Below are 25,094 nucleotides of genomic sequence, written 5' to 3' on the forward strand. Positions count from 1 at the left end.
AGAACACCAAAGAGAGGATATATGCTCTTAACAGCTGAAGTTTATGTGAACAATGTTTGATTTGATATTTTATTTAAATCTAGCATGAGCTTTTAGCCACATTAGCAGTGATCTGCTATAAAGATACAGAATTGTATACAGTAGTGAGATGGTGATCAAGGCAGACCCAAGGACTAGGTCGCAGAGGTGGAATGTTAGGGTTCATAACTAGTCAGCCATGAGCAAGGCAGAAAAGGGCCCCTCACCACCAGGAATGTCAGACAACCATCAGGTGATGGCCAGGTGGTTGTTAACTGTCTCTTTAAAATAAGAATTGGTCGGCTGGGCGCGGTGGCTCAAGCCTGTAATCCCAGCACTTTGGGAGGCCGAGACGGGCAGATCATGAGGTCAGGAGATCGAGACCATCCTGGCTAACACGGTAAAACCCCATCTCTACTAAAAAAAATAAAAAAAAAAATACGAAAAACTAGCCGGGCGAGGTGGCTGGCGCCTGTAGTCCCAGCTACTCGGGAGGCTGAGGCAGGAGAATGGCGTAAACCCAGGAGGCGGAGCTTGCAGTGAGCTGAGATCCGGCCACTGCACTCCCGCCTGGGCGACAGAGCGAGACTCCGTCTTAAAATAAATAAATAAATAAATAAATAAATAAATAAATAAATAAATAAATAAAATAACGATTGGTCACAGCCGGTGCCAGGGAAAGGGAGTCTCCTTATAGACAGAAAAACCCCGACACTGGTGATGAACAGCTTCCTGATAAGATCTCAGGAGTTGGGCGAGTGGGCTCATACATGCACAGTAAGAGGCAAAATGGTAGAATTTAATTGTATGACCTTCTGGGGACATTCCACCAATAAAGGGAAGAACGCCTCAAGTGAGCATGTGTAGAATTCAGGTAAACACACTGCGCATGCTCCCCTCCCAGGCTCCATGAGGCCATTGTGCATACCGACAGCCCACCCCAAAGGAAGACTCAGGGGAGAAGGAGTACAAGACCCTGGAAGTTAACCAACGTATAAAACCCCAACAGGTCAAACCACACCCTTGTCCTCCAAGATGTCCACTTGGCCCTCTTCCAAGTGTACTTTACTTTTCTTTCATTCCTGGTCTAAAGCTTTTTAATAAAATTTCACTCCTGCTCTAAAACTTGCCTGTCTCTTTTTCTGCTTTATGCCCATCAGTCAAATTATTTCTTCTGAGGAGGCAAGAATTGAGGTTGCTGCATATCCATGTGGATTTGGTGCAGGAAACTCGGTTACCTGCCACAACTAACATGGCAACAGAACAGACAATGAGGTCTAGTGGAGTGGCTCACACCTGTAATACCAGCACTTTGGGAGGCCGAGGCAGGTGGATCACCTGAGGTCGGGAGTTGGAGATCAGCCCGGCCAACATGCTGAAACCCCGTCTCTACTAAAAATACAAAAATTTAGCCAGGTGTGGTGGCAGGAGCCTGTAATCCCAGCTACTGGGTAGGCTGAGGAAGGAGAATTGCTTGAACTTGGGAGGACGAGGTGCATTCCAGCCTGGGCAACAAGAGCTAAATTCCTTCTCAAAGGGGGTGGGGGGGAGACACTGAGACAAAACAAGCTAATTAAGAGGAAACATAGACAATTAGATATGTTAATGGTCTGTAGATCTAGGTACTCAGGACTTATTTAGGAAAAGGCAGGTACCTACCTAAGGCAAATAGCAAAGCTATACACAAGGCACTGTTTGTGACTTCCCTGATTTGTAAAAATCAAAATGTGTTGTAAAAATAATGTAGTAGTGCTGATAACCTGACACTTTAATATATGATTGGTGAAAATGTAAACTTTAAGTCACTATAGATAGTAATTTAAATGTTTATCAAAGTATACACACAGTTTTACATAGCAATATAGGTTCTAGGTAATTTTCCTACAGATATAATTACATATATGCAGAAAACAAAAGTGCAAGTATAATCATTAATTTGTTTATATTAGCTAAATATTTGATGCAATATAAATGTCAATATATGGCATGTCAAATTATTTTCACATGTCACAGTATGATTTGCAGTAATTTTAGAGTGAGAGAATTCTATGAGGCCTTATAGAAAACTCCAAGATAAATGATCAATCAAAAAAATAAACTGCAAAAAACTTTGAAAATTATGGTATAGTTTGCAAAGCTTTGGCCCTTTCAAATTTTTCTTGTCTGTAATCAGTAGACAGTGAGAACAGTAGGCATATTCTAAATGAAGCCAAGCAGACAGAAAAAAAGTAACTGGCTTCCTGATGAAACCATTAAACCTCTGTACTTGTTCCAAAATTCTTATAGGGTAGAAAATATAATTGTATTTGTATTTACACTTCCATCAAACAAAAATTTTTCTTTAATTGCTTCTGGTGCATATATTTATTCGATTTTTAATTGTTAGTAGGTCATTACATGTTAACCTTTTTGGAAACTATACATTAAGATACTGTTAGCATTTTATTATGCTTCCTTTAAGGAATATAATAGGAGTAATAATAATATATGCATATATTTCCTTGAGGATTGTAATAGAAATTTGTGTATTTTACATAAATAAAGACATAAATAACATGTAATATATTACTAGGCTTAACTTTTCATTGTATTCTTGAAAGAAAAAATATTTATATACCTCTAAAGAAGTAGAATAGATTATTAACATTAGGGGAAAAAACAGAAAACTGCTTTATGAATTGGCTTAACATATTTGAAATTTTTAACATTTTATGTAATAGATTAAAGAGTTGATAAGGTTTATAACTTGTTTGGGCACTGTGGTGACTACATACTCATTAAGATCAATTTCCATGCCAATGGTTGATTGTAAAAAAAAAAAAATTTCTTACATTTGACAGTTTTATTTTAACAATGAGATATAATACTAGTATAAACATTCTTGGTAGATGAGAATGAGAATCAGCAAATCTTATAATTATGGATTATTGAATATAAATGTTTATGTTAGCAGTTTTGAAGGTTTTGTTAGTGTTTTTAAATTGGCGATTAGAAAACATTCTTTGCTGAAACTAGTCTGCTTGATTATCAGATATAGTATGGAGCTCACAATTTGCTGGAAGAAAATAAACACTATGTCCTTAAAATCATGTTTTGGCTAAAATTTTTATCAAAATCCTATATTTTACTTAGAAGTTTAAGCATGGTATTTCTGTTTTAACAGTTAAGATATACATATATTTAACTTCTGGTAGAACTATATGTCCCTCTGTATCTTCTTTATAGGATTAAATATAGAGCTGACACAAGGAGGTGCTGTAGGGATTAAGATATTACAAGAACATATATTTCAATTTTCCACATATATTTTCTTATATAATATTGCAGATTATGAAAGACAAATTTTACCACAGTAAGGCTCTAAGAAAATAAATCTTGACAATTGGTGCAGCTGCAGCATAATTTCCTTCTTAGCAGGAGGTTTGGTTGTCAGGCAAGTAATCCCCTGGGTAATAAGAATTGCAAAAGGCATTGATAATCATTTAGATAAAATTGTATAATACCTGAAATAAACCTGGGTGAGAAGTCCAGCTTATGCAACAAAAAAGGCCTGAACTTGAATTAGAGATTTATTTAAAATCCTCCCACAAAGAACTATTTCATTAATAGCTTGAGTGTAAAACATATTTAATCTACCTTTTGATATAATTCTGGTCTTGAAACATTAAAAATACCTCAAAAGTAGCATGATGAAAGATTAAATCAATATAGTAATTATTCCTTAATAAATATATTTTAACATTAAAATGTAAACATCGTTTTGAAGGTACTTCAAGATAATTTAGTTTAAATGTTTTAATTTGTATTCCTCTCTTGTATATATAGGTGGAAATATTCAATACAAAAATATAACAAATGTATGTGACTCAGTAAATAAAGCGGTTTAAATAGTAATACTCACCGAGTGCAATGGGTCACCCTTGTAATCTCAGCACTTTGGGAGGAGGAGGTGGGTGGATCACGACGTCAGGAGATTAAGACCATCTTAACTAATATGGTGAAACCCCGTCTCTACAAAAAAATACAGAAAATTAGCCAGGTATGGTGGCAGGCGCCTGTAATCCCAGCGAGTCTGGAGGCTGAGGAAGTGGATTCACTTGAACCCAGGAGGCAGAGGTTTCAGTGAGCCAAGATTGCACCATTGCTCTCCAGCCTGAGTGACAGAGCAAAACTCCGTCTCAAAAAAAAAAAAAAAATTAAAAAAAGTAAAAAATAGTAATAGTAATACAATAATGATAATCATTAATTGTTACTATATGCCAGGTGGCTATTCTTACTCTTATATGTAACTCATCTGATCTTTCACAGCACCCTTAATACATCAGCATTATATTATCTGCATTTTCAGAAACTTAGTCTTGTATAGATGATATACATTTCCAAAAATCATATAGGTAGTAGGTAGCAGAGCTAAAATTCTAGTCTAGGAGATTTGGCTTTAAAACCAGTGCTCTTAATCCCTCAGTTGTCAGTCAATAAGTAAAATACATATTCCATTTATATTAATATAATAAATTACATTGTAAATCTCAAACAGCTTCTGTTGCTTCAAAGCAGCTTTAAGACAAATATGAATTATATTTTTTTAGTAGAATCTAGACCCAAATATTTTCTTCCAGTGCTATAGTTTTCAAGAAAAAACAGTTTGATTTAAAAATAAAAAGAATAAAAATATCTTTTCACTTACATTATTACAAAGTTCTTTGGATCATGGTTTCTTGTAACCATGAGTAAAATAATCTCATCTCCATTTCCTGAGCTAGTAATTGCATGCAGCACATTAAATCAAGTCTACTTAGGGAAAGACCACATAATAAATTAATTTAATTAACAGTAAGACAGAGGAGAAGATCTGGTTACCATATGATAATCACTCTTTTGGGATATTTCTCTGGCACAATGTTTTTCATATTTGAGAGGTAAAAGAATAGCCACTTTTTATTAGCTTTATTAAGATGTATGTAGATCAAACCCTAAACACAAAGTATGATATAATGTATTTGCTCTCAGAATAGGACAAATAAATTTTAAAGATCTAAAAAAAAGTAAGAGCCTCTAAGTTTTAATTATTTTTGCATTTGTAAGTATGAATTCATGATAAATATGGTTTATTTTCTGTCTTGGTGATTCGCTTCCAGGAAACATTTGTACAAGATTGAATATGCATCTTATAACTACTCAAGTTCCAGCTTTAAGTTAATATCACCTGGAATGGATATTAGAGTCTTGAACAAAATACTGAGGTTTTATATCCAACTAAGTAAGATATTATTGGTCAATGGATGCCATAATACCTGACATGCTTTAATTAGAGAGTGGGTGGTATACTAGAGGTATATATCTGTTGGAACATATACAGAGCTAAATTAATTAATTTTTCTTGTGGCAAAGTATATATTTTATAACATTTACCATGCTAACCCTTTTTAACTGTATAGTTCTGTGTACGGTTCTTAAGTGTACTCAGCATCATGAAAGCATTGGCACAATCAATCTGTATAACTTTTTCATATTTCCAAATTAAAACTTTGTATCTATGAAACAAAAATTTTTCTCTCTACCCCTTGTCTCTGACAACCAACATGTGACTTTCTGTCTCTATGAATTTAACTACTAAAGGTATCTCACATAAATGGAATTATATAGCATTTGTCTTTGTGTGACTAGTTTATTTGACTTTGCATAATGTCTTCAAGTTTTGTTCATGTTGTAGTACATGTCAAAACTTCCTTCCTTTTTAAGGGTAAATAACATTCCATTGTATGATTATTCTACATTTTGTTCACCCATCCATCTATATGTTCATGGACACTTAGGCTGCTTCCCTCTTTGGACTATTGTGAATAATGCTAACATGTATATGGGTGTACAAATATGTGTTTGTCTACTTTGAATGCTTTTAATTGCACATCAAGAATTGGAACTGTTGGATTATGTGGTAATTCTGTTCTAATTTTCTTCATAGAACAATCATACTGTTTTCCACAGCAGTCATACTATTTTACATTTCTACCAGCAATGCACAAGGGTTTCAGACCGTCTATATTCTTCTCGATCCCTATTATTTTCTTTTTTCTTTTTTGATTTTTAGTAATAGCCATCCTAATAGGTGTGAAGTGGCATCTCGTCATGGTTTTGATTTGAATTTCCCTAATAATTGGTGAAATTGAACTTTTCTTATGTGCTTATTGGCCATTTGTGTATCTTTTTGGGAAAATGTACATTCATGTTCTCTGCTAATTTTAAAACTAAGTCATTTGTTTTTCTTATTTGGTTGTAAGATTTGTCTATATAACCTGGAAATTAGCTCCTTATCAGATATATAATTTGCAAACATTTTCTCCTATTCCATGGATTGCCTTTTTATTTTATTCAGAAATGTCCTTTGATACACAAGATTTTTAATTTTGATGTAGCTTCAATTTATCTATTTTTTTGTGACCTGTGCTTTGGTGTCATACCTAAAAAATTACTGCTACACCCAATGTCATGAAGCTTTTCCATTTTTCTTAGTCATGGTTTTAGCTCTTACAATTTGGTTTTTGAATCATTGTTACTCTAATTTTTTTAAAGTAAAAGTACTGTACAGATCCCACTTTTTTTGGGGGTGGAGACATTGTAGACATTTTGTTTCCCTGCACCATTTGTTGAAAAGAGTATTCTTATCTCATTAAATCAGCCTGGCACCCTTCCAAAAACTCATTTGAGCTGGGCACAGTAGCTCACGACTGTAATCCTAGTACTTTCAGTGGCCAAGGCAGGTGGATCACCTAAGGTCAGGGGTTCAAAACCAACCTGACCAACTGATACCCTCTCTCTACTAAAAATACAAAAATTAGCTGGGCTTGGTGGTGGGTGCCTCTAATCCCAGGTACTTGAAAGGCTGTGGTTTGATAATCACTTGAACCCATAAGGCAGAGGTTGCAGTGAGCCAAGATCATACCACTGCACTTCAGCTTGGGCAACAGAGTGAGATTCCATCTCAAGGAAAAAAAAAAAAAGTCATTTGACCACATATACAAGTGTTTATTTCCAGAATTTCTGCTCCATTTCAGTGGTCTATAAGTCTATCCTCATGCCAGTACCACATTGTTTTGATAATTGTAGCTCTGAGGGAAGTTTTGAAATCAGGTAGAATGAGAACTCAAAATTTATTCTCTTTCCTCAGGATTGCTCTGGCTATTTTGGGTTTCTTGAGATTCCATATGAATCTTAAAAGGGATTTTTATCTTTCTGCAAAAAAAATCATTGGGATTTTGATCAAAATTGCACTGAATTTGTAGCTCACTTTGTGCAGTATTGACTTTTTAACAAAATATTTTGTTTTATTTTACTTTTATTTAATTTTTGTATGTGTTCTATTATTGACATCTTAATAACATTAACTCCACCAACTCATCAACACAGCATATCTTTTTCTTTATTTATGTCTTTCAAATGTTTCAGCAACATTCTGTACTTTTTTAGTCCATGAAATCTGCCTCCTTGGCTAATATTATTTCTAAGTTTTTTTTTTTTTTTTTTTTTTTTAAGATACTATTGTGAGTGGATTTTTTTCTTTAATTTTCTTTTTCAGATTGTTCATTGTTAGCATAGAGAAATGCAACTTCAACTATTTTTTTTTTTTTTTTTTTTTTTTGAGACAGAGTCTCACTCTGTCGCCCAGGCTGGAGTGTAGTGGCACGATCTCGGCTCACTACAAGCTCCGCCTCCCGGGTTTACGCCATTCTCCTGCCTCAGCCTCCCGAGTAGCTGGGACTACAGGCGCCCGCCATCTCACCTGGCTAGTTTTTTGTATTTTTAGTAGAGACGGGGTTTCACCATGTAGACCAGGATGGTCTCGATCTCCTCACCTCGTGATCCACCCGTCTCGGCCTCCCAAAGTGCTGGGATTACAGGCTTGAGCCACCGCACCTGGCCAACTTCAACTTTTTTTGAGAGTTAATTTTATATCCTGCAACTTTCTTGAATATTTTTATTAGTCCTAACAGGATGTCTGTGTGTGTTTATGTGAGTGTGTGTGTGTTTACTCTTTTGCATATTGCACATGTAAGACCATACTATTTGTGAAAAAGCCTTTCTTTTCCCTTTCAATGCATTTTATTTCTTTTGCTTGCCTTATTGCTCTGGCTAGCATTTCCAGTCTTATATTAAACATAAATGAGAGATGTGGAAATCTTTGTCTTCCTCTTGATCCCAGAGCAAAAGCTTTCAGTCTTTTCCCATCAAGTTTGATGTTAGCCATGTGTTCTTCTATATATGGCCTTTATTATGTTGAGGTTATTTCCTTCTATTTGTAGTTTGTAAAGCAATTTTTAATCATGAAAGTGTATGAAGTTTTGTCAAATTATTTCTCTGGATCAACTGAGGTGACTATGTTTTCTTTTTCTTCACTCTGTTGATAATTGCATAATAAAATAGGCAAGTTTTATGTTTTTAAAGTATTATTAAAGGAGTATTTTATTTGATTTTGCAAAATTGAAAAATAGGATAAGTTGCATGTAACTGCATAATATGTCAATGACTAAAGTAAATATAAAATCCATGTTTGCCTGTTCTTTTTTTAAAAAAAAGAAAAGAAAAAAATACCCTTTCTGACTTTCTGAGATGATGACTATCCAATTTAAGTAATTTGACTGATAATTATTGACAGTGATCCACAATTAGCTATGAAATAAAGCCACATTTTCTTTGAATAGCACTCAAATAGCTTATCTAAACCTTTAACAGTGTTAACATCTTTTTTATTTTAATACACATTCCAATCTTCCCACTTGTCAAAGTCTTCAAATTTATCCTTCAAAATATAGTTTGAATATTACATCTTCTAAGTTGCATCAATATATTTTACATCACTACATCAGTAAATATTACTCTTTAATATAACTTTTTTTCTCTGACTTTCATAACTGACAATTTTAAGAGCATTTTTGCATCTGAGAAAACTGGAATAAATGAGTTCTCAACATCTGTTTGCTGATGTGAATGAGTAAATAACTAATGACTTCATGAGTCAGAATTATTGTTTCTAAACCTTAATATTATCATTTTCTTAAATTTAAATTTCCAGTTGGGCTCTTTCTTTTATCTTATATATTATGTTCCTATTATTGTCCTCTGTATTGAAAGCACCCTATGTATGAAAGTAGTGTCCTAACTTTACATCTGCATCATCTAACACCCACATTTACTGAATCTATTATAGATGTTTATAATTTTCAGTTTAATCTTTAGTCATAAACCATTTATTTATCTAAACATAGTTAACTAAGACAAAGCAGAAGATGTTTTAAAATACATTTTGAATATAAATTAATCCTAATAAGCTTTATTTATTTACTTATTTATTAAGACGCAGTCTCACTTTGTCACCCAGGTTGAGTGCAGTGGTGCAATCACAGCTCACTGAAACCTCTCTCTCCTGGGTTAAAAGGATTCTCCCTCTTCAGCGTCCTGAATAGCTCGGACTATGGGCACAGGCTATAATGCCCAACTGATTTTGATTTTTTGTAGAGATGGGGATCTCACAATGCTTCCCAGGCTGGTCTTAAATTCCTGGACTCAAGCAATCCTCCTGCCTCAGTTTCCCAAGGTGTTGGGATTTACAGACGTGAGCCACCCTGCCCAGCCATTATTTTAAACTTTTTGAATTTGATAGCAGGTATAAAAGACCTGGCTTTTCAGTCAAAAGTGGCTTTAGCATTCATCAATAGAATACAATGAGGATTACTAGAAAGAGCAGTTAATGTATCTAAAGCTGTATATTGAAACTCAGGTAACTTACTACTGAGTTTTGTGTGAAGATACAATTTGATAAATATTATTGGAACACTTTGAATTTAGGTTCAAACAATTTCATTTGCAGTGTAAATGAAATCTTCTCAATATGCATTTATACATACTAATAGATTTATTTATTGTTATGTATGTTTTACTGTGAAAGGACTTTAAATATACATATTATAATATAATTCAACAGTTCAAATCAATAATTTATAATTGACATGTTAGTTTTCAGGGTAAGAGTAAATTATCTACAAGTTTTAATATTTAAATTTTCTGTCACTTTCTCTTCATAATTTTATAAATTCTGCTAGTATTCTTTATTTGAAGAGCTACTTAATCTAAACTGTATCACTTCAATTTAAGTGTATCCATCTGAAATTACAGTTCAGAAACCAAATGTAATTTCTTATAATATTGTTAAAACGTATTTGTAGCCTGTGCTATGACCATAGCAGAAATTCAATCAAAATCTGTTTGTTAAATGAATGATGGAATAAATGAATGAAACTGAAATGAACCTGCAATGATTTGAATATGCCCTTTCCAGAATTCTGGCATTGCCAATGTGACAGTATTAAGAGGTAGGACCTTTAAGAGATAATTAGGCCATCAGGACCCCTCCCTTGTGAATGGGATTAAGACCTGCCTAAAGAGGGTCTTCGGGTGACTTGCCCTTTCACTTTCTATTATGTGAGAATGAAGCAAGAAGCTCCTACTGAGATACTCAATGTTGGTGAACTTGTTACCAGTGGAAGGTCTTGACTATGAGTTGTCCTGGTACCTGGTCTTTTGAACAAATAATTGAACAAAATGCATAAAGTAGCAGAGGAATAAAACGCAGAGATGAATCAGCAAAAGCAGAAATTTATTACAGTGAGAAAGCACTCAGCAGAATGGGAGTGGGCTGAGAAAGTGGCTCAAGGACCCGGTTACAAAGTTTTCTGGGTTTTAAAAACTCTGAGGTTCTTATCTGGATGAAAGATTTGGTCTGTGGCTAATAAAAGGCTGCGTTTGGGGCTCTATGCTGATAAATGGATGTTCCCTGCTTGGCCTATGGCCAATCCAAGGCACTCTCCCTTTCCATCTGAGACATGGTACAAGCAGGAGGGTTATAGGGAGAGTGACCTTTGATCCGTTGTTACTTGGCATGGGGAGATGGGGTTTTCCTTTTGGTTTAGCTTTGGGAAGTTTGCTTTAATTGGCTTCAGGTTACCTGTCCGCAGCTCCAGGTATTTTCCCTTTGACTCAGCTTTGGGAAGCCAGCGTGAATTGGCTTTAGATCCCCTGCCCCCAGAACTTCATATTTTCCCTTGATTCAGAACAAATGGACCTTACCTCCAGACCCTACTTTTCTGCCTCAAATTGATCTTGAATTTCCCTGTCCCTCAATTTGGAATAAATACATTTCTGTTCTTTATTAATTACCCAGTTTGGAGTATTTGTTATAGCAGCATAAAATGGACTAAAACAGGAACATGGCTACATTTTAGGATTATTCATTGTATTTACTTTGTAAACAAAAATAATAGAGTCTGTAGTCAGATATGTGATATTAAAACAAGTCATATCTAATTTTCCCTTTTTTTCATATCAGGAATTGAAGCCTGGAGACATGAAGTGATGTGCCCTGATCATACTGAAGACATGAAATCAGGTACCCAAACATTAAAGCCAGCGTTTTTTAAGTGTGAATCCAAGGATTAAATGCTCTTTTCTGTCCACCTGCAGCTCCAAGTCAGGGAAACTCTATTCCTGTTAAATACTCTAGGTTAGAGTTAGCAAGAAAACCAGAGTTTCTTCTCCCCTCCACTTCTAGTCTAAAACTTTCATTGCATCCCAATAGGGTCACGTTACAATTTTCTCATCCCCTACAAGGCCTGTGTTTGAGAAGCTCTGTTTCATTCAGGTGCAGCTAAAATGACGCAGGCTCCCATTCCTAATCCAAAATTATACCTATAGTAGAAGCTTTGCCCCAGGTGCAGCAGGTAAACATGCTGGGAAATGACTGTCACAGTCCACTCATGTAGCAGAGGCTCCACACTGAAATGGCCAAACGTAGAAGCTGCCACCTATCCTGGAGCTTGGTGGAAGACCCTGGATGGCACTCTGGGAGAAGCCATCTGCTCTCTCCAACCACAGGTCCTGGGAAGTAGCCCAGAGATTCTACCAAATAAGAGAGGCAGGTCATAAGGAAAAGGGGCTCCTTAGCTCTACCTGAGGAGATTGACTTTATTTGGAGCACAGTTTAAAATATTGCATGCCTGAGAACATTGTTGAAACAAAGGTGTTGGTGGACAGCAATGAAGAAGATTCTAGTGTTTTCAAGATATGTATAGCAACAAGAAAAAAATGGAAAATCTAGAAGTTTAATAGAGATAACCTGAAAAAGTGACTATTAAGGAGAACTCTCCTGGATTATGGTTAATCTTGGCTTTGGGAATGCTGTGTATGCACTAAACTGTGTCCCCTCAGAAGCAATTAGAGCAGTACATGGGAAAGACTTGAAAACATTTCCCAACCAGCTCACATAACCATCAAGAAAGGGCAGACACTTCATTAGCATGAGGGGCTTAAGCAAAACTTCTGATCAAATACTGGCTAAAAAGTTAGCTAGATCGATCCAGGGGCAACTCCTAGACAAACATTTAAAAATAAAATTAAATGCTTTCCTACCTGTGTCTCAAGTTCTATGCATGCTCAAGGCTGTATACTGTCAGAAGTAGAGAAACTCCAAGCTACAAATCCTGGCTGAATGTGATCAAAATCATAAATGTTTGGAATTATGATAAGAATCCCAGAGTCACAAACATACATCCAAATAAGGAAAGAAGCATGCAATGGATGATGTGAAGGCAATGATCCTACTTCAGACCCTTTTTCCAATAAGCCATTGATTACATTCTCTTCTCTTTCTATAAAAACTTTCAAAATAGCTATAATGATGTGAAACTCACTTATATGCTTCCTAACTTGAAAATTCAAAGTCTATCTAGTCGTTATAAGCAACTCCAGGTGCAACACCCCTGGATAACATTCCATCCTTCTTGTCATAGCAGAACAATGTTATTTACAGCAAGGAATTCTTCATGCAATTTGACACCATTATATGTAACACCTGCTCTGAAAAGCAAGCTTAAAGATTTCAAATAAAAAGAGAAATTTAAAAATCACATTACAATTATTTGATAGTTACCAGATTATTTTATTTATTTCTAATTAATCTTGTAATACATGAGATTTACATAACTTACATGCTATTAACTTGTCAAATTTTATTTCAAATAATTAAATTCCTACATGATTTGATGAGCAGTATAGTGTAGTCATTAAAACAGAGTGCACTGTAATTCTGTTACTTCAGTTCATACCTTAGCTCTTGCAGCTCGATCAATGTATACATGAGCAAGCTATGTAAATTCTGTCATGCCCTGTTCGCCAGTAAAACTCAAATTATTCTGCCATATTTGGCTTTTGTACTAAAAGGCATTACATATATTAAAAAAAAAAAAACACTTAAAAGACTATTTGGAATATACTAAAAACTCAATATTTTTAGTTTTTGTTAAAAGTAAAAATGTATTGATACTTCACTAAGTTGAGTGATGACAATGAAATAATAGTTATATTATACTGTATATAACCTGTCACCTAAATCTGGGCTTAGAATTACTAGTAGAAGTCTGACATATTTCTATAAGATTAACTGAATTCAAAGTTTCAATGTAAGATTTTAATTTATTGTAGTGCTGAAAGTTTGATAGGTTAATATTTGAAAGGTGCTTACTGAAATAAAAGGAAATAAAGGTTAATATACAGGTTCATATTCCATGACTCATAATCACAAGCATATACGTATTTTTCTCAAATGCTTTTTAAGTTGTGTTTGATTATTTTTTATTGTGAATATCTGCACTTCAAAACAAATGCAGGGATCTATAAAAGGATCAACCATTATGCAGACCAAAAATACAGATTGTCTAGTGTTATTTCAATATTCATTTCAGTTCTCTTGATATGATTTCACTTTCTTAACAAATGAATATAAATTCATTCTGTAAAATTAACACATTAAAAGTCTCTATTAATGACATTGAAAAGTTAAGGAAAATGTGAAGTTAAGGAGAATGAAATATAATGCCTATTTCACAGCAATTCATGAAGTATACTCTCAAAAAACAAAATTGTAGATTGATATAAACTCTGAATCCAGTTGGTCTATAGGAACAAACCTGTATGCAACTGCAATTTTCAACATCAGAACATTTCCACATGTCAAGGAAATGTTTCTAAAATGATATTGTTTAAGTAAGGTAAAATAACATAATTATTTCATTTGCTTCATGCCTTTGCTTTTTATTCACCTACCTTTTTTTTTTTTCTTCTTTTTTTGAGTGTATCAGCATGCAGTGACATGCTGGCAAATGTTAATAGCTCTCTGTGAAAAATATACTCAGTTTATAAAATTTGCCATTTTCATGATGTAATTGCTCCCTATCAAGGTGTTGCCACTAAATACACAGCAGAGATGTGCCCAACACCTCTGGTAAGCAGGGAACTGGAGCCTGGTCCAGCATATCACTGGTTTTCAGAGAATGCCTTTCCAGAAGTAGCAAAATGCAGAGAAGGAAGTAGCGAGACAATTGTTTAACTGATTCCATCTCCGCTGTACATAAGATATATGTGGCTTATTGTATGTCATCTTTAATCATCTCTGCTTTTATTGTAATCACAGCATTTTATTACATGTTCATACGACACTTCACATTTTTAAGAGAACATTTTTGACTCTTTTAGAAAGATGACCTATTCTAAGAAACAAAGTTTAGGTAACATAGTGGTTATTGCACTAGCCTCCATGTACCGGGGTTCTATTGAGGTACTTCCAAGTAGCAAATAGCTCCTACCTGTATTCTGTTTTGGTTTTCTTTCAAGATTTTTTTGGGCTAAAATAAAAGACTAGCAGAATTAATAGAGCATAGAATTTGAAATCAGTTGAATAATATTTTCAATTCCTGCTGTATAAAATATTGTGACCTCAATTAGTAAAACTGACCTTTCTGGGTGATAGCTATGAAAACTACAGAAATTGTTAGCAAAGTACTCACCACAGTGTAACAGGTTTTAGTTAGATGCTATGACTAGATGCTATGACTTTCAAGTGATTACTGAAGTGTCAGGAGTTTCACTATCATGTTAATATATAAAAGTTGCTAAATGATTCAAATTTGATTTCCTTAACTTCAGAGCAGTAGTTAATACTTCCTATATGTGTATTTAATTGTCTGGAACCATTCAAATAGTACTGAATTTCTCCTAGTCCTCCTCTATGAGGAAACTGCTTTCTCTTTTACATTCTTATATACAAGCTAAATTTTACATCCTTATACAAGCTGAAACAAAAATCTTCTTATCCTATTATTTCTTTAAATTAGATTTCCTTTCTTATCACTGAGTTTCAAGAACTTTCTTGCTTTCTCTGATCTATTCTGTTCATCTTTTTTCTCTCAAAATTTCTATTTTCCCTTGCCAAATAATTTTGCTTTCCATCTATTTCATAAGTTGAAAATTAGCTTACTTTGCCAAAGTCAAACTCCATGTCAATACTTTTTTTTTTTTTAATTTCCTTAACTCAACAACAAAATTGTAGGTTTTTATGAGTGTTAAAACGAGTTCGTATATGTGAAACAGAATATTGCCTGACCTAGAAAATGCTTGATAAATTTTGGTTACTACCAATACATACTTATTGAGTCTCTAATATATTCTGTGGTCTGTAAAACGTGCTGGTGATGAAACAGTTAACAAGATAGTTATCTATTACTCTCATAAATGCTGGTATTTTAAAGTGAAATACAGAGAAGTATACAGAAAGTTGCTTAAAAGACATATGATAATGGCATAGAAAAAAGGGCTTTGAGGATAAAGGAAAGATTTCTTGGAAAAAGGGGAATCTAAGCTGGTATTATTAGTAAAAAAGTCAAGATTTTCATCAAGTCATATTACTCCTAAAATGTGTCCTATAAAGATATTTACAAATTTTAAAATGTAATATTACTTAGTTTTGTTTAAGATGGATGAAAATTAAAGTCACATCTAGTTCAGCATTTTGTTGTACTGATAAGAAGAATTAGACTCAAAGAGACTAAATAGTGTGTCCATGGTTTCAGCTAACATTTGAAATCCTTTATTTTTGAAACACAACTGTACTTCAACCACTGAAAAAGAGAGGAAATCAACAAAAGAATTTTTTGGCCAAAAGAAAAAAAAAAACAAAAATCAATATTCTTATTGTACGACTATACTATGAAAGAGAATAGCCAATGAATAAAATGAAAATCTTGGTCCATTCATGAAACAAATATCTTTTGAGCACAATAATATATGTGTAGTAGTTCAGGTAGTAAAAAGAAAATACAATGTACTTTGTTTCTGACTGCTTCCATTCACATAAAAGAGAATAATAAGCACATAACATTGAGAACAAATAGTAAGCCAGAGAGTGAGAAGTACTCTGGAGAAAAGTAAGGTAGATAGGGGAGTCAGAGAATGCTTGAGTGGGGTTATTTATTTTTAATAACTTATTTTGATAATAATATTTTAATAATTTATTTTTAATAATGTGATCACAGAAAGCTTCACTTTTACAGGTGACATATGATCAGAGATCTGCAGGAGATGGGAGAACAAACTATTTGTATAACTGGAGAAAGAGGTTTCCAGGTGGAATGAAGATCAAGGACAAATATATTGTTTGTAGGAGTCTTTGGCTTATTTGATTCACTGTGATTATCTCATGATTGTTGTAATAAAGGGAAAAAAGAGGTGACTATGGGAGATTATGGCAACTGGTAGAGGACTTAGTAATAAATACTAATTACTCCCAATATAGACTTATTAGTTTTCTACTATATCCTGTGCTCTGGGAAACGTTCTGATGATAAAACAGTTAACAGAATAGATGTCCATTGCTCCTGAAACTGCTAATATTTTAAACCGAGATAAAGAGAAGTAAATAGAAAATGTTAGGAGGATACATGATAATGACATAGTAAAAAAGGCTTTGAAGATAAAGTAAAGATTTCTTGGAAGAAGAGGAATCTAAACTGGTACAATTGGTGAATATCAAGATTTTCAGCAAGTCATATTACTCCCCAAATACGGTGAATGTGTAAATATTGATATGAGCTCTCAGTGAAACTGAAAGTCATTGTCAGGTTATGACCAAAAATTCAATATCATTTAACTTACCTTGACAAACGGTAATTGTGGCTGCTTGGGATTGAATAGTCTATAAAAGCCAATGATGAAAAAAAAAAAAAAAAAAAGGGTAGAGGCTATGTCAATAATCAAAGTAAAAATTGAACATGGAGATGACAAGAAGTGAATAGAATCTGGATATAATTTGCTCCTAGATTCTATATAAGATAATGTAGTCAAATATGAATAAATAGAAGTTAACTTGAAAGAATGAATAATGAAATCATAATTTACTGAGATTTGGAACACTGATAGTGATAAAGATTTTGAAAAAAAATAATTAGAGATATCACCTGGAACATATTATGATTGGCATACCAATTATATTTTTAAGAGAAAATTAATGTTGAAGTTAGAAAAAAAGTTAAGACTGAAGATATATTTTGGAGTTTTCACCATATAAAAACAATTTAAAGCATAAGACTAGATAAGATCACCTAAAGAATGAGGAAGCTAGAAAAGAGAGCTGATGATGGAGCCTTGGGGTCCTGTGATGTGTCCATTTGACTGGGTTAAGGATGCCCAGATAGATGCTGAAACATTGTTTTGTTTTGTTTTGTTTTGTTTTTTTCTGAGTATATCCATGAGAATATCCATGAGAGTACAAGACAGTATAAGAGAAGACAAATTTTAGACATTGACTATATATATTTATATATAAAAGATTAGCATTTGATTTCAGGTAAACTGATTAAAGAAGATCCACACTCACAAATGTGGGCAGGAGTCATCATCTGCTACTTTTCTACCAAAAAGTAGAGGAAGGGTGAGTTTATTATCTCTTCTTGAGTCAGGTCATTCATCTTTTCCTGCTCTCAGACATTTTAGATCCTGGTTATTGAGCCTTCAGACTCTAGAACTTATACCATTGGCTATTCTGGTTCTCAGTTCTTCAGACTCAGACTGAGACACCACAGGTTTTCTTGGTTCTTCAGACTGCAGATGGCATGTCATAAGACTGTTCCCCCTCCATATCATCATGAGACAATTCTCATAATGAATCCCTTCTTATATATCCATATACATCTTAGTTCTGTTTCTGTGAAGAACGTGGACTAATAGAGCTCTCCTATTTTCATAAGTTAGGGAGGTAAGAAGCAGCTTTAAAAACTGAGTGTAGAAACTAGAGGAATAGTAGACACAGAAGAAGAATATAGAGAAAATATTTTAAAGAGAAAGTGATCAACTAAGATGGATGTTTCTAGGTCAAATAAAATAATAACTGATACATATTATATTATTCATGGAATTTAGCAACATGCGAAAATCACATCAATATCTAACTGGAGTGAGTACAAGACAGTATAAGAAAGATAAATTTTAGACATTGACTATATATAATTCTTTTTGTTGAATTATATGAAAGATAATAAAAAATGAAGTATATTCTAAGGGGAAATATATATAAAAAGGGATTTGGGGGGGTTCAAGACATGAGTAATGCACATAATTAACAGCAACTGTTGGGAAAGAATTGGAAAAAAGCATAAATTGACAGTCCTAATGTAATAGAGTGATGAGGAAAACTGTTTGAGAAATATCTTCCTGGTTGTCCCTGGGTTGGGATCTGGCCAGGTTATTATCATTAATAAAGAGCTGAAGAAGAGCTTCAGAATAAGTACAAGGAACTGATATTTGATGGACCCTGGAATATAAACTGGAAAAGAAGAGAAGCAAGAGGGTCAGGCATGGTGGCTCATACCTGTAATCCTAACTTTGGGAGGTTGAAGCAGGAGAATCCCTTAAGCTCAGGAGCTGCAGACCAGCCTCAGCAACATAGGGAGACTCTGTCTCTAAATAAAAAGAGAGAGAGAGAAGTGAGAGAAGTGAGTACCTGAAAGATTATGTTAGATTATTAGATTTTGAAATACACTAATTTTATGTATGACATTTAAATATGAAATACAGTGACAATATAGACATACACATGATGACTCTCAATTCATACATTAACTATTATATATTATAACAAATAGAGATTGTAGAGGAAAAGTATCAAAAAAAAAAAAAAACCTTTTCTGCTAAATAAATAAGTATCTAGTTAAAGGTATGATCATTTCTGAACCAAGACTATTTTAAACCAGATGTTCCCACTAGAGTTTGGATTTATAAGGTTAAAGCCCCATTATGTCCAAATTATTATGTTCTACAGACAAATTCCCATATAATAGAATATTAGAATAATGAAACTTGGTTTTTCAACTATTAAAACCTCAAATAATTTGGGCAAATTAAAAAAACAACTGAGTTATTGAAAGTTTGAAATTAAAACCTTCATTTGTGATTGAACAGAGATAGGAAACATTACTCATTAAGTAAATACGGAATTATACTGAGTTAGTATATTGAATTAATTAGAACAAAAATGTTTCCTAGCCTAACGAATTGATTTTCAAGTATTAGTATTGAATGTTGCTGTTGAATTATTTCAATATATTTTTATTTTAATGTTAAGAAATAGCAAAAGTCCTCTTTTCAAGAGCTTTAAAATGTTTTGTGTTAGCTCCTATCTGTTTAGCTAGGTTTAATATATGAGCATTTGATGATTAGTTTAATATTACTGGATGCCTGGGAGGAAAGTAAAACAGATTATTTCACTTCCTTTGGCATATTTTATTTGAAAATAAATATTCTTTAATGACTGAATAAGTTTGCATTTAAAAAATCAGATAATTTTATTTTTTTATATATGTAGTATGATTTTGTTTAAGCTAATAAAAGAAACTGTCATTAATTAACATTTTAATCACTGTAGGTATTTCTGGTAATTGCATGTTTTCAATGCTGTCATATTCACTTCCAAAAAGATTCTGATTCATAAATATTCAATCACTTGAGTTCATTTTCATTATAAAAGCATCAATGCCAATGTTATTTATAGGAAAAGTAATATAATTACAGCTACAGCTTTAAAACATAAATGCCTTCAATTGCTATTAGTAGTACATAGATGTATGACTAGATAGTTAACATAGAAAGAAGATACAAAGAGAGCAAGTAAATATAAAAATGAAGTATAGATGATTTTATCAGGTTCATAGGAAATTTCCACTTAAATTGTGTACTTTGCCAGAAATTTTTATATAAGAAGCTTAACAATTGATGTATGAAAGTAATCATTATATAGTCAATAAAACATGCTATTCTTTATGAAATCTCTGTTTCAAAGACACTCTGTGTTATAGTAGCTGCAGAATTAGTGGAGTATTTAGGTTAATAGTTTGGTGACTCTAGAAAAGTGGTTTTCATCCTAGGTACAAAAATTTGCCCACCATTATTCTGAATCAACTGATTAGCCCTGAATTTAGAAAGGCTTTTTTAAAATGACTACTCTAGGTGATTTTAATTCAGAAATCTGTGACCATTTTTTGTAAAACAATGTTGTAGAAGAATTACTGGCTTCATTGTTTTGTTTGTTTCAATGACTTCTTAGGAGATATGCCTTCAAGTTTGGTGTAAAATTGCTTCTAACTCCTAAATTTATTTTCAAGATTCTTTCATATTTTGCTCCAGTGAAGCAAGTTCCTCTGTCTGGACACACACACACACACAAACACACGAACACACAAACACACACACACACACACCCCAAACAGACAATCCCTGTGGTGCTTCTTTGCTTTCTCAGGTTGTCTGTAAATTTGGTTTATCTATTCCAGGTATAAATAGAGACTTATGTGAATGTAATATAATTAGGTATAATTGTATCACTATAGTTTTAGTTGGAAACATAGCAGCTCATAGTATCCAAATAGAATTTTTATTTGTTAATCCTTTCAAGTTTTACTTAACATTCAATACATTTTGCAAAGTTATTTTTTATTTCTTAATTCTTTTTACAAGGTATCAGGTTCGTTTTCATGATCACAAAAACTTTGTAAATTTCTAAATAGTTTAGCTGTCCTGCAAGTTCCAATACCAAAACATGAGTTTTTATTACTTACTTCAAATAATTATTGTTTGATTATTTAATCCAAACCAACCTAAGTCGATTCAACAAATACTATGCCAGTCACTGTGGAATGGTTTGAATGTTTGTCTCCTCTAAAACTCATGTTAAATTTTAATTGTCATGGTTAAGAAGTGCTATTATTAAGAGGGGAAACGTTTAAGACATGATTAATGTGGTTACAAGAGAGTAAGTTTAACCCCCTTTTTGTCTCTTTGTCCTTCTGCTGTGAGAGAACATGGCTTTCTTTCCCTCCAGACAGTACAATATTCAAGGTGTCTCCTTGGAATCAGATTTACCATAGCTGCAGGTGGCCTGATATCCTATTTCCCAGTCTCCAGAACTGTAAGTGAATACATTTTCATTTTTTTATACATTATCCAGTCTCAGATATTCTGTCATAGCAGCAGAAAATGGGTAAGACACTGTGTATAAAGCAAAGACTATCAAGAAGACTAAGGTATTCTGTCACTGAGGTTTTGAAATTCATGCTTACACATCCACCACTGTCCCCAGTAAAAGATTATTTCATGCTTGGTACTTAATTCATGTAATGATAAATCCAGATAAAATAACATTGACTTTTCTGGTTAGTATACAATACTTTCCCTTTTCCATACTATACTGTTAGTCACTATGAATAGGGTACATTAAAAGAGTGGGACATTATGTTCCCACTTATTGAGGGTGAGGTCTACATAATTAATTTGAAATTCTTCTGCATACAACATTTGTCTTTTCTCTACAGCTCACTGTTTTATTTAATCATTTATTTATGTCAGCAGGTATTAAATGGTATTTACTTTATAGGTTAGGTTATAATCCAACACTCTATTCATTTTCTTTTTCTAGTTGTTCCAGCTTTGGATATTGGGAGTTCTTTCAGTTGGTTCCTTTGACATTTTGACATACTCCCATGTCAATGTGTTTACTGTTCAGTTGCTTTGGCATTCTTGCTTCATTCCTAGCACTGCAAATATTCCAGGCTCATCTTATATATTTCCTCCTCCAGTTCTGGAATTAACTATTTCTCCAAAAGTTATGATTTTTTAATTTGATAATTGTATTATAAGCCAATATCTGAGCATTATTGCAATAAGGGAATCATTGCTTTAAGGATTTCATATTTGATTAGCAAAGACATATATGTATACATACTAACATATGTATATACACGTAACTATAAGCATTTGCTTTGTAACCATCTATATCTATAAGCTAAACATGAGTAAGTACTAATGTTTCTGATTCTAGTCCATTAACACATAAGCCATTCTATCACTCTTCCCTTGCTAACCTGCCCATCTCCTCTCCAACAGTAAGAAACCTGGTTATTAACACAATTGTTCAATTTCAGAACACACGTATAGCCATATTAGAATTATTAACCTGTTCCCTATGGGAAACAAATTTTATCAATGAGAATGCAGTGTTTATGTGCAGTTTCTTTTGAATTCAGTCTTTTAGCACCACCTATTTTCAATGTTACGTGGGTCATTACCTTTATACCTATATACTTTATTTAGGTTGTTTTGTACATTTACACAGTTCAATTTTTGTTTTTCAGAATATGTATTCTTTCCTTTTGTAGTTTGGGTAATAATGCAATACTTCCTTATTTATTTTATTTTTCAAAATTGTCCAGCTTTGGCTATTGGGAGTTCTAGATTATCTGACTTCCTAAATTATTTGTGTAACTTGCATAAATTAAAGATTACTCTTTCTGTTGTACTGTTGGGGTCCACGTGTTTCCTGAACAAAGGAATGAACACACAAGACAACACAAGACAAGACAAACATGGCGGCCGCCCCCAACGACACGCTCCGCTTTATTTTGGAACGTTACCAAGTCACAAGACACATTGTTGTTTTTCTGACCTTTCCCTGACTTACTGAATTTCCAAGATGTTTACATATAAACAAGCCCCCAGGGTCTGCTATTTGCAACTGAGGCCAGTCTTGTAGGCTCCTTTGTCCTCCCTGTTTGCAGAGGAGGAATGCCCTGCTTAGTATGCAAGAGCAGGACTTATAATATTAATGGGGGAATGCCCTGCTTCCTATGCAAGAGCAGGACTTATAATATTAATGGGGGAATGCCCTGCTTCGTATGCAAGAACATATAGTCCTCTACATTGTACAACTCTATGGATTTGGATGGATAATGTAATTTATGTAACATTTTATATTATGCAGAATGATTTCAGTGCTCTACAAAGCGCCCTGCATGTAACTTATTCAACCATTTCTTCCTAAGTAATATGCATTTAAGGCCATTCATGTCTTTTGGTTGGTTGATGGCTATTTTTTTAATTGCTGAAAAATATTCCATTGTATGAATGTACCACAGTTTGTTTACACATTCATCTTTTGAAAGGCTACTTGGTTGGTTCCTGATGTTGGCATTTATAAAAGAGTTATTGTAAATATTATTGCACATTATTTATGGACATGTTTTATAATCAGTTGTGTAAATACCTAGGATAGACTTATAGAAAGAATTAGAGGAAATATTCCTTTTGTTTTTATTTTCTGGAAGAAATTGTAGAAAACTGGTATGTTTTCTTAGATATTTTATAGAGGTCAGTGAATCCAACTGAGTTTCTTTGGGGGGAAAGATTCTAAATTATTTATCCAATTTATTTAATTAATAATAGTAGGTCTTTTAAAATAATCTATTTCTCCTTGTATATGTTTTCTTAGATTCTGTCTTTTAGAAAATTGGTACATTTCAACTTAGTTGTAATATTCGTGTGATATAATACTATAATGTTGTTCATAGTATTCCTTTGTTATCATTTTAATACTCAATGGGATCAGTGATTATGACCCACCTTTCATTTCTGATATTGGTAAATTTTGTCTTCCTTTTTTTTCTTTTTTTTCTTGCTTAATGTGGCTAGACTATCAATTTTATTGATCTTCATTGATATTTTTTGAGCAACCAGCTTTTAGTTTCAGAGATTTCTAAAATTATTTTCTTTCCTCATTTTTACTGATTTCTGCTCTATTTATTTGTTATCTCTCTTCCTCTTTAGGCATACATGGCTCTTCTTTATCTAATTTTCTAAGTGGATATATTATTTTTAAATATATTGTAAAAAATAACTAACTAAATCTTTTCTCAATTGTGTAGATTTCTCAGGCACTAGTTGTCATAAGTCTATGCTAATTTCCTCTCTCTACTGTCAAATGGTGGTTATTGAAGCAACCAGAATGGATGTTTGTAACAAATCCTTTAGCTCTAAGACTTACGCATTTGTTCTTACTTTTATAGGTATCAAAATTTTGTCTTAACCTTTCAGTGAGATTTTGGAAAAAACAAATGTCAAAATCCATATCATTAAACAATGAACACCACAACCAAACAACTATCATCTTAAATGTATAGACAGGAAGAAGAGCTTTATACATCTCTTAGTATCTTTCATAAACCTTCACATGACAGATTTTATTTAAAGGCATAAAGGATCATACGTGTATCCTAGTGTTAGTCAGGAGGACATAATGCTCTACCTAGTCCAACTTTTGGATTCCAAGTAAAAAAATTATATTTACATATGGGTCCTAAGAAATAAAACTTGATTTGAATAACATAATTTAAGGACATATTTTATTTCACTAATGGTAGGATATACATTTCATTATTGGAAGCTTATCTTAAGAAATCATACTGCAAACAGTGGTCAGTGTTTGTATTTTACTTAATTACATTTGACAACAGAAACTATTCCGACCATAAAAACGAAAGCTATCTTAGTAACTTAATCTATTGCTGCTACATGACAAATCATCTTCTATGACACATGATTGGAATATCCAAACATTTCGATTTTTTAAGAAAAGCATTTTAAGAAATAATTTAAAGTACACTACTCTGCAACAAAGGAACTGTTGGCATATCAAAAAATGTGTCTTAGAAGTGTGCTTGTCTATCCTTATTAGATACTCATCTTGAATTTTGATAATATTTGGATAATAACAAAACTTTTCTGGTTGTTCTCAGTGATTTGAATTTCTCTCTGGCAATCTTTTTTTTAATTTTTAAAAAATACATACTAGTTTTAAAATAAATATCTTTTTCATA

The sequence above is a fragment of the Piliocolobus tephrosceles genome, chromosome 3 (genome assembly GCF_002776525.5).
Source record: "Piliocolobus tephrosceles isolate RC106 chromosome 3, ASM277652v3, whole genome shotgun sequence".
In the NCBI taxonomy this organism is placed as follows: domain Eukaryota; kingdom Metazoa; phylum Chordata; class Mammalia; order Primates; family Cercopithecidae; genus Piliocolobus; species Piliocolobus tephrosceles.